The following is an 11,729-nucleotide window of genomic DNA, read 5'->3' on the forward strand; positions in this document are numbered from 1 at the left end:
GAGGAGGAAGCAGGCTCCCCACCGAGCAGAGAGCCAGATGTGGGGCTCGATCCCAGGACCTTGAGATCATGACCTGAGCAGAAGGCAGAGGCTTTAACCCACTGAGCCACCCAGGCACCCCAAGAATATTTACTATTTTTGTATGGTTAAAATTCAAAATGAACTTTAAAAACAAAGATTTTATTTATTTATTTGAGAGAGTGAGTGAGGAAAGGGCAGAGGGAGAGGGAGAAGCAGATTTGCTGCTGAGCAGGGAGCCTGATGTGGGGCTTCATCCCAGGACCCTGGAATCATGACCTGAGCCGTAGGGAAATGCTTAACCCACTGAGCCACCCAGGTGCCCCTCAAAATGAACTTCTTTACATGAATAGATGAATGAAATGTTAGAAATTGGTTATCAGCGATGGCTAAGAAATAAGCTATTTATAGTTCATCGTATTAGGTTATATAGCTATTTGCCATTTGCTCACAGTATCCTATGAAATGTTTAATATATAGTACTTAAGATATATAATTAATATAAACCACTTTAATTAATATATACCACAATATATACCACTTTAATGTCATAATAAAATATTTAATATATATAATTTATAATAATTTTATATATATTCTTTTAAAAAAAGTTTTACTTATTTGACAGAGATCACAAATAGGCAGAAAGGCAGGCAGAAAGAAGAAGAATCAGGGTCCTCGCTGAGCAGAGAGCCCGATGTGGGGCTCAATCCCAGGACCCCGAGATCATGACCTAAGCCGAAGGCAGAGGCTTTAACCCACTGAACCATCCAGGCACCCCTATTTTATATATATTCTAGAAGCAAAATAAACCACTGCTGAATTCACTCATAGACACCAGTGAGTTCTTCAGTGAAATGTATCCAATAGACAGCACTTTGTACCAATGTTTTCATTGCCACATAGGAGAGATTTTCTGATGTGTTCATAAGTAAGATCACTTGCATTGAGACCAAGAGTTACTACATTAACTGTGGAATTATTGCTACATTAACTGCTACGCAGAGTTTTCTATTTAGATGGAAGCACAAACTTTATAGTTTTATTTTCTGCCCACTTGCAGGAGTGTACTTCTTTTCAAACCAGATTTTATAATGATATCCGGTAACTATTTCTGGCTGTGTACATCTGATACATAAGTGAACTAATTTAGAATACATTTTTGTATCCTTAAAATAAACTGAAAATTAGTTAGATAACAAATTCTGAAAACATTTACTATGGTCCTTAAGACAAGTACTGTATGAAAATGCTAGTTCCTGCTTACTAATTTCAGAAGAGAAAACACAAAAAAAACCATACTGAACAATCTGTTGAAGACCATATGCGATGTGAATATGTCAGATATTGCCTGCTCAGTCTCTAACAGAAGGTTTTCAAAAAAGCAATTTACCTAAAAAAGAAAAGTAATTGTTTTAGTTCTACATTCCTTAAAGAATTTTTTAAAAAATATTTTAAGTTTTTATTTACAATGATATAATTTTCAATAAAAACTTAAGAAACATTTGAATTCTGTAGAGTGTTGATTTGTAGATAGTACCTTGCTCTAAGAACCATTCAAAGTACAAGTTTTGTGGGGTTTTTTTTTTTAAGATTTTATTTATTTGTCAGAGAGAGCGAGCGAGAGCGAGCACAGGCAGACAGAGTGGAAGGCAGAGTCAGACGGAGAAGCAGGCTCCCTGCGGAGCAAGGAGCCCGATGTGGGACTCGATCCCAGGACGCTGGGATCATGACCTGAGCCGAAGGCAGCTGCCTAACCAACTGAGCCACCCAGGCGTCCCTGTTTGTTTGTTTTTGTTTTGTTTTGTTTTGTTTAAACCAGATTCTTCATTTTATCACCAAGTAAGAGATACCTCCTTCTCCTGGAGTGAGCAGATATGTATGATCTGTTTCTTGTGAGGGTCTAGTTGCCGCTCACAGATCCCGAGACATCCATCCGTGTGGATTTACCCATGCTCTGCCTCTACCCTTTGCGTCAGGGTGATGGAAGTCTGCTCCTGTCTTTCTTCAACTCTGGATCTGCCTCCCCCTAGCCTCTGTACTCTGTGCCTTCAGCCTGCTTCCCTCCCGTGTTGTATCTTTGCAGAGCAATCTCTGTCCTTTAGACTCCATGTCCCTATCTTAGAATGTGGTCGAACATTCTGCAACCCAGACTTGACTCATCCCCTCCTCTTGTCGTTTCTGGCTTTCTGCCGACCAGAAACAATCTAACTTTGGCTCTTGCCTTCTGTAAACAGAGTGACAACATAAATTAGAAACAGATTCCTGAGCACCCCACACTTTTGCCAGAACAAAAATGCACTTAAATGTCAGTTAAAACTAGCTACCCATTTTGTCTGCATTTATTCAAATGACTTACTCTAAAGATGCCTTTATTACAATTGTGGTTCCTCCAGTCTGTAAAGCCCTGTCACGACTTCCCAGTCATGACCAGCTTCTACTTGATGGTGTCTCTAAATCCATTCTCTTGACTTTCCCAGGAAATTCAGTAATGCTTTCAAGGTTTCTGATCTTTAGTTTGAAATTGAAAAGGAACAGCAGCCCTACTTAGTTTCCGTTTTTTCAAGAGCACTTAGTGGTTGGTCTTTTTCTGTCCTAACCAGCTAGATTCCAGGGGAGTAGTTAGAATCTCATTGTCCATACCCCGCCCACCCCATCCTCAGAAGTGTATTTAAGGCAACATTAGCAACTAGAAAAGCGATGTTCTTTTCCTGGAAAAAAGAAGACAGTTTACATTGTTTAACTTGAACTGGGATTATCTTTTAGCTTTATTGTACATTCACGTTGTTCCCCCTGTGGAACCCTCTCAGAACAAGGTGGAAGGTACATTCCTTTGAAAAAGACGTACGTACATTGGCTTTGTTAGGCAACCCAGGCACTTCCAAACCAGGACTGCTCTGTTATTTTCTTGGTTTGTTGGCATGGGAAAATGGTGAGTGGGGAGGTGGTTTCCTGGACCACACAGACAGAGTAAATTTAACTTATAAATCCAGGAGAGCACCTAATACCCTGGTATTATGCTGAACCCAAATTTCCTTATTATCAGTCTTTGCAGGTAACTGGGTTTTCCTATCTACTCTTTCACTGCACATGTAGCTCTTTGAGGATCCTTGGCTCGTCTTGCTACCGGGTACAGCCCGAGATCTCTTTTTCTGACTTGCAAGGGGCTCCTAAGAGCCAGCCCTCTAGGTAACTGAGATTAGCAAATGCTGAGCTCAGCTATATGTTACATCCTCTGGTTTAGGATTCCCTTTGTTTTTCCTTGGGGATTTTCTCTAATGTTTTTGCAAGTTTAAGTACACATTTAAATTGGTGGTGGTGGTATTTGTTATATATTTTTTTCCTAACATTTCTAGGATTCTGGTAGTGAGAAGATATTTCATGATATATCTTGTCTACCCTAATCCATATTTTCTTTTATACGACATAATGTGATATATTCATTTTTAATAAGACCAAATGTAAAAGTATCAAGGAAACTGGAACTTTAGTATTTCTTTGTTATGTCAGATGGAAAGCACCAGTTATTTCCTTCTTCCACTCACCATTTATGCCTTAAACATACTGGGTCTACTGGTATATGACTGCAAAGCTGAGGTCTTTCTGGTTTCTCATTACTGAACCAATTCACTGTCCTTATTCTTTATATGAACCTGTTACTTGCTGCAAGGTATCTGAATTCCCTGTCACGGAAGGACAGAACAAACACACCTGTGTTATGGCAATTTTTCCTGTTTTGGTCCCCACCTCCCCCACAGAGGTTAAAATGGCTCTGCTGCAGATCACTATTTAAAAATTTGTTGACAATCTTGAAACGAATCTGTCCCTAGGGCAATGGTGATGTATAGCCCATTGGTCCCATTTCATGATTGAGGTCAATGTGATATCCAGGGACATAGGGAACTGAATGGCTAGGAAATGGCTCAGATGCAAGGCAGTTTAAGAATAGGACCTTCCACCAGCAGGTCAGTGGTGGTACAAGAAAAGGTAGAGGACTCAGGGTTGACTTGCCTGACCTCCCTTATGAGGGAATCTCTTATTTTTCTCAGACATGTTTCCACTGCATATGCAGACATAACACTGAGATTGGCATAGTAGATGCTCAATAAACATTTCAGCGATTAATGAACATATCTCCTTTCTAACGATTCATCCAAAATAAAAACTACTTAATGTTCCTTTAACCGATTTTCATCAATACAAAAATCATAGAGTAGAGTTTGGGAAGAAAAAGCATATTGTATAAGTTTTCTCACATCCTCCTTAGAGATAGTTCTGTGTCTCTCCTGTAACTTTGTTATAACCCACAATTAGTATAGTAGTTAATGAGACATACCTGGAAATGCCAAACTTTGTAAGTATAATTTGCTGAAATATGTATTTTATGAAGCATGCAAATTTCAACAATGGAGTCCTTGTGTTTCTATCAAATAAGGAAATAGAATAAAACAAAGCAAACATTTGTTTTTAGGATCTGAGAATAACATAATAAAACTATACCTTAGAACCTTTAGAAGGACATGATATGCAAATAAGATTAGTTAAAACACATTAAATTTTAGTAAAGGCAAAGAATTAGAAAAAATATGATCCCAGAGCTTTAGAAATCCACTTTCATATGCTTTCCACCATAAAAAAAGGTACATTTTCCCCTGCAAGTTTGAGTGCCTGGTGACTTCCTTAATAACTGTAAAGCTAGCCCATCAAATAATTTATTTTGGATATTGAAAATGTATCTTTAAAACACTTTTACATAGAGGAAACATATTTTGGCTCAAAAATAGAAAGGAAAATAAAAGTAGTTTCCATGATGAAAAGTATAATTTTGGGGGCCTAGAATCATGTAAGGCATCCTAAATGCGGGACATCAGACCAATCGAGATTACCTGAGTGATTCTTTATAGATGAAGCCAAGGAAAAGGGTAGAATGGGAAGTAGAAGGGGGACTGAGACACAAGAAGTAGGACTTTATTTTGAAAAAGAAACATTTCTGGGCGGTAATTACAAATATTTGTTTTTTCCCAAACACATTTTCTCTTTCCCTTTTCAAAGATTTTATTTATTTATTTGAGAGAGAGACAGCTCAAGCAGAGGGTGGGGCAGAAGGAGAGGGAGAAGCAGACTCCCCACTGAGTGTGGAGCCTGATGCGGGGCTCGATCCCAGGACCCTGAGATCATGAACTGAGCTGAAGTTGGATGCTTAGCTGATTGTACCCATGTACCCCAAACACATTTTTGAACATGACAGAAAATAATATTTACAAAACCATGAAACTTTGTTTAAGTCTATAGAAAAATTTTAAATATAGCAATTTAGGGAAAATGGCATTTAAGAATTTTTTTTTCCTAGGTTCATGGGCATTTATCCCATCTTACCACTTTTCTTTTTTCTTTTATTTTTTTTTTTTACCATTTTATTTCTTTATTTGAGAGAAAGAGCAGAGGGAGAGAGAGAGCACACAAGTGGTGTTGGGGGCAGGAAGAGGTAGAGGGAGAAGCAGAATCCCCACTGAGCCCGATGCGGGGCTGGATCCCAGGATCCTGGAAATATGACCTGAGCCAAAGGCCAGACACTTAACTGACTGAGCCACCCAGGCACCCCCATCTTATTGCTTTTCTAAGTAAGAAGGCAGAAGATAAGTTGAAATGTGAAATTTACATCAGTTAGTTTTTTTTTTTTTTAATATCTTGGTTAAATAGCTTTGTGAAAGAGACTTTTATAAGAAGGGAAGTATTTCTATATTTAAATCTTGGTGGTCTCTGTAAGAAGTTCAAAAGCTTGTTCTCAGAGACAGTCTTCGCCAACTCCATTTTAAAATAGGAGTCCTATGTGAAGTGTGTAAACCTGCGATTCACAGACCTGTACCCCTGGGGATAAAAATACATAATATGTTCATTTAAATAAATAAATTTAATTAAAAAAAATAGGAGTCCTATCAGAGAATTTTAAAGTTTAAAGGAACTTTAGAGTTAATCTAGTTTAAAAATTTCATTTTATTAAATTATTTTCCCCCATTTTACTGGCAAAGACTCTGATCTCTTATGCATTGCCCCTGAATCACACAGCTAGTTGTGCTATAGCCAAGGTTAAAATCTTGGCCCCCAAATTTTGTGCTCTTTTTACTCTAAGGTCTCTGATTCCCTTTCTGATTTACTTCTCATTGGAAACTGAAGAATCTTTATATATATATATATATATATATATATATATATATATATATATATTAGTCTCATTTCAAATTATGTAACAGCCAAGAGTTTTTAGGTACATGTGTCTAAATATCTGTGCCCTTTTCCTTTCTTTACCAGAAGGACATGTGACACAGATGCTGTAGTTACACAACTCTGCCCCATTCTTGTTACATTATGTTCATTGTAATTAATTAATGTCATATTGAGAAGTTGGTCTTGCCACTTGATTGTTATTTACATGGTTTCTTTTGAGTTGAATAAATATAACTTATCTGTCTCAAATGATGCAGTTTGGGCATCGTTCTCTAAAGAAACAGAGTATATGCCGCCTGCCACCAGAAAATGATAAAATATCTGACAGAACAATATAGAGTGGGAAATGATTATTAATACCAAGAAGAGTGATTTATTTTACAGAAGAATTCCACAAGGATTCCTTTAGTGAATTCCTCTGGTTTGAATTTCTGAAATATAGTTGATGCCCAGTTTTTTAGGAACATAAAGAAACAAACATGTCTTTGAATTTTGGTGATAAATGAAAAACACCCCAACTTTTCTAAATAACTCTAACAGTTCAAAACGCTGGTTATATCTAATAATGCAAATGTTAATATACTCACGAATGTATTTTTTATTATTTTATTTTTACTTTCTGCCAAGGCGCGGGTGCTTTGGTAGGATAAATAACCCTGTCTGCAGATTGGCAACAGATTTAAATTGCTAAATTGCAATGCCTAGAAATACCCTGGAGAATCAGACATGCCTGAGAAAAGAGGGTCAAAAAAAGTATTATGAAACACTGGTAATTAAGGAATATTCCACTTAGGTCTGGTTTAAGTCAAGCGGCGTTCCAAAGGGACCGTGTGGCTTTATTTTTAGGCTGCAGTTTATTGATTCGGGCTGTGGCCTCAGCTAATTAATTGGCAAAGCTGCTCTTAGCCTACAGATGTTTTACTGGCTTTAGATAATGAGAAATTAAATGTTTTGTCTGTCATCCTGGAGAAAGGACACTATTACTCTGTTGAGGAAACTTTCTTCAGGATCAAGCCCTGATCCTAGGTGGACTATTACACAAGGTTACTTGACAGATAACTGAGATTCACACTGTCCACATACTGGGTTTCCTTTGCTGATTAGTGATAGTTCAGTCAATAAAAACGGAGCCAGGGTTTTGGAAGCTATATTTGACATGGAAGCATGAGGACGATTTTGCAGATAACATTATTCCTCTAGTGAAGTAATTAGCTAACGGTCTCCCAGAGGGGTTGAGAGAGAATAGCAAAGGGTCAATGGTGCATAAGATAAACCTGTGGAGCCGAGGGTTTGGCAAAAGAAATCTCTTGGGGTTGCTATGAGGAGATGCCAGTGTATGTATCCGTAGGGATGTTTTGAAAGGGGTATGAATGGCTCAGGTCTCACAGCTAACTGTGCAGATCTCTAGTGACTAGATCTAGTAGCTTGTGGTTCAGGGCTTTTCCCCTTGAACTCAAGAGGTGACACTTGGAAGTTAGGGACAGCTCCATGAGCATGTGACATGACCCACAGCTACCTGGGGCCTGGAGCTCGCTTGAATTCTCTGTTCATAATTTTTTTTTTTAAGATTTTATTTATTTTGACAGACAGAAATCACAGGGAGGCAGAGAGGCAGAGAGAGAGGAGGAAGCAGGCTCCCTGCTGAGCAGAGCCCGATGTGGGGCTCGATCCCCGGACCCTGGGATCATGACCTGAGCCGAAGGCAGAGGCTTTAAACCACTGAGCCACCCAGATGCCCCTCTGTTCATAATTTTTAATAAAGGGTTTGTCTTTTTCATTTTGCACTGGGCCCCACAAATGATGCAGCTGGTTTTGCTAGAAGGGCACATAGATAGCCAAGGGGATAGATACAAAAGGCAGATTTTGGGTAAATTTCAGTTTGGGCTATGGAAAATTCTATTCTCTAGAACATGACTTAGAGGGAAGGTATTTAAATAATCCTCCTAACATTACGACTTCGAGAAGCATCAGGAGGGCATTTGACCACGGAATTGTTGAGAATGAAGGGGTGATGCTTCTGGTGGGGTAAAGGCAAGAGTGGTAAGGTGGGATGGGGGGGCACAGAGCCAGGGCTGAGGTCTTGGGGTGAGGGAGAAGCAGAACAGGGGACATCACAGCTGCCTGGCAACTGCAATTGCGCTAATTAGGAGGCCTTATGAGTCCATAGAATTTGGAGAGTTACGTGGCTGTGGTGCTCAAGAGAAAGTCACTTGACTTTTTGTGTTTCAGATTCCTTATCAGTAGGATGACTTTTCATATTAGTTGCCCTCCAACAGCTAACAGTTTTCATGTGATAGGATCTGTCAAGTGCTCCAAGCTCCTAAGAGATAGGCTCCTTATCAATTGGCGCAGCAGCTTGTTCCTTTAGCAGAAGTAAATAAATTTGGGGTCTAATAGACTTGCCTAGGAGGATGTGGTTCTAGTTCAAAGAAGTTTAGGAGTTCAATTGTTAGCAGTTCTCTAGGGAGATATCTTTTTTTTTTTTTTTTTCAGGATTTATTTATTTACTTGAGAGAGGTGGTGAGGAGAGAGAGAGAGGGAGAAAGAGAGAGAGAATGAGAGGAGGCAGGGAAAGGGGGAGGGAGAGAGAAATATAAGTAGATTCTGTGATCACAACCTGAGCTGATACCAGGAGTTGACGCTTTAACCTACTGTACCATCCAGACACTCTAGGGAGATAGCTTAGAAGTAATAGCCACCCACCTCCCCACAAACAGCTCCAGTATGTTGTCTAGTTGTATATATTTCCTCATAAATTTAAGTATGGGGTTAGATGCAAGACATGAGGTCTCTCAGATATTGTAGGTGGGTCTTGCTTAATCTAAAGTATCCATTAAAATAATAGTCTGTGAGCTCTCAGGGGCATTAGAAACAATTTAGGTTGATTTCTTGAATTTTCAAATGACAAATTTGAAAGAGAAAGGGGTATGAATGGCTCAGGTCTCACAGCTAAGTGTGCAGCTCTCTAGCAACTAGATCTAGTAGCTGGTGGTTCAGGGCTTTTCCCTTCTACCACACATGGCTTTCAGGCAGTCAGGTCCCTTACTGGTATATTTGAGGAGTTCTGTTGCATTCTGTGTTTACAGATGTTCCAAGGTTATTATGGAGTGTTTAGTAATCGGGGTCCTACTACTACTAATAGTATGATTTACGCAGGTCCTGCAATGGGCATAGAAACTTAGGACTTTCCCCAATCCTTTTAACAAGCTTACGAGATAGATCTTACTATCTTCACTTATTAGAAGAGTCAATCAGGACTTAGTGTCTCATGGCTTTTAATTAGATCGATTTTAGAACTTCATTAACCTTCCAGCACTTTTCAGCAGCTGTTTGTCTTGGAGGAGACCGCAGTGCCTTTAGTGGGAGATCGTCCTCTCTATGCCTCCCTGCTGAGCAAGAACCAGAGCACTAATTACAAGGGTGTTTATCTTACAGTATTTAGTCTTTTGTTACATGCATTAATTCATGATGTTTCATGTCACTGTTTTTTTTTTTTTTTATTCCAGTTGGTGACATTGGAGCCTTAAGGTATTCTTCATGATCCAGTCTCTGAGTTGGAGAACATACACATTTTTACAAGGAATCCAGGTGAGAGAAATGAGGGCGCCACTTTATGGAAATATAATGGTGACTCGTGTGTATTTGTCAACTATCTTGAAGACAGAATCAAGGCGAGTGTTTTGATTATGAGAAAGAACAGCATTTGAAATCAAAGGAGAATAAAGGAAGCACAAGGCTTTGCGAGGCTGTGCTTGTGCCAGACATTTAGAATTAGACTACGGGTCAGAACGTGTACTTCTGTCCCTCTGCTGGTTGCAGAGAAGAGTGGGCAGGGTTGAGAAGAAGGTAGTAGACGTCATTTTGGGGAAGGGATGGAGAGGGGGGTATGTCCTCTCTCCTGTAGTCGTTTTGTTAACCTTGTTCAGAGGCAGAGAATACGGCCCCTGGAAACGAACTCAAGGCCCTTCTGTTCCAGCTGCCATTTGTGTTAACAGCGAAGCCACTAGACTTCATTTACCTAAACCCGTGTTGTTTCTTCCTCAGAACAGTCTTGGCCGGTAGCACTGCTGTAAGCACAGTGAAGTGTAAAATAGCCAAGCCGGTTCCTCTTTGACAAGTGGAGTGCAAGTTTCTCATCACTCCCCAGGGGCCACTTATAATGAGAAATTGGTCTTGTGAGCTTTGAAACTTTTCCGTTCACCACCTTGTACGTCTTTCATTATTTTGACTTTTAAAATTAGCAGGCTATTTTAGGAAATGAAGAAAGGTTTTAGAGGCATAACAACAGCATCTGCTTTGCAGAGTCCCTGTCTCTTTGCATTGAGTTTTGAGTTACTATCCAAGGTAGGAAAATATGCAAATGGAAGATATCTATATTGAATATGCTTTTGTCTTGAGGCCCTTCTATAAATCTAAAGGGTGGATATTTGTGTGTTGATTTGCTTCCTGTTTCTCCATGAGACTGTTCTTGTGGACTCTAGAATGTGGCACGCCCTAAAAGCATGCTGATTCTATGATGTGCTCATACGGTCCCTGGCACCTTATTCTGAGTCCTGGGACTGGACTATCAAATAGATTTTATTATTAATAACGACTATACATTGTAGGTCCTGAGTTTCCACTGAGATTTGAACATGTCGGAAGAGTGAGAAAAAGTCTGTTATGATTCCATAGGTGTCCCTCATTGGGACCCTAAATGCCCTTTGTTCTTGCTTCTGCATTACTGGGCTTATCACAGGTGCTACATTTGCATGTTCGAGTGTCTGTCTCCTTCTGGACTCTGAGCTCTGGGAGAGGAGGGCCTGTGCCAGTTGCCAGTCTTATTCATTATCAGGTCCTCAGAACAAATTAATGCATGGCCCTCCGTAAGCACTCAATAGGTATTTGCTTAGTTGAATTGGTACCTTTAATTCAATAGTTTCTAGTTCCTTTATTATGCCAGGCATGGTAAAGAGTGTCTTAAACACCTATAATTCTCACAATAGCCACATGAGGCTATTATCCTGGTTTTCATATTACAGATAAGTAATCTGAAATTCAGGGTAGGCAATGTGCTTTAGCCATACAGCTAGCTATATATAGTTTGGAACTGGGTCTATATGACTGTAGAGGCCACATCTTATCTACTGCATCACACTGCTTTAGATCAGAGGGTAGAGTGATATAAAAATCATCTCAGAAGGGCACCTGGGTGGCTCAGTGGGTTAAAGCCTCTGCCTTTGGCTCACATGATATCAGGGTCCTGGGATCGAATTCCGCAGCGGGCTCTCTGCTCAGCGGGGAGCCTGCTTCCTCCTCTCTCTCTCTCTCTCTCTCTACTTGCCTCTCTGCCCACTTGTGATCTCTCTCTGTCAAATAAATAAAATCTTTTTAAAAAAATCATCTCAGAGGCTGATGGAAACCTGCAAAATATGAGCATCGTAGAGGGCCTTGTAATATACTCTTACAAAGGAACATTGGTAGAAATGTACTCCCTTCACAATTTT

At 39.6% G+C, this 11,729-nt stretch overlaps 1 long non-coding RNA gene across 1 annotated transcript in view; it reads left to right on the forward strand.

Annotated features, from left to right (window-relative positions):
• LOC309850273 overlaps nt 1-11,729 on the forward strand; it is a 171,255-nt gene that overhangs the window by 111,799 nt on the left and 47,727 nt on the right. The window contains exon 3 of the long non-coding RNA XR_014304161.1: nt 9,750-9,831. This is a non-coding gene — a long non-coding RNA (uncharacterized lncRNA). The remainder of the gene's footprint in view (nt 1-9,749; nt 9,832-11,729) is intronic.

Source organism: Mustela nivalis (genome assembly GCF_964662115.1).
Source record: "Mustela nivalis genome assembly, chromosome: 16".
In the NCBI taxonomy this organism is placed as follows: domain Eukaryota; kingdom Metazoa; phylum Chordata; class Mammalia; order Carnivora; family Mustelidae; genus Mustela; species Mustela nivalis.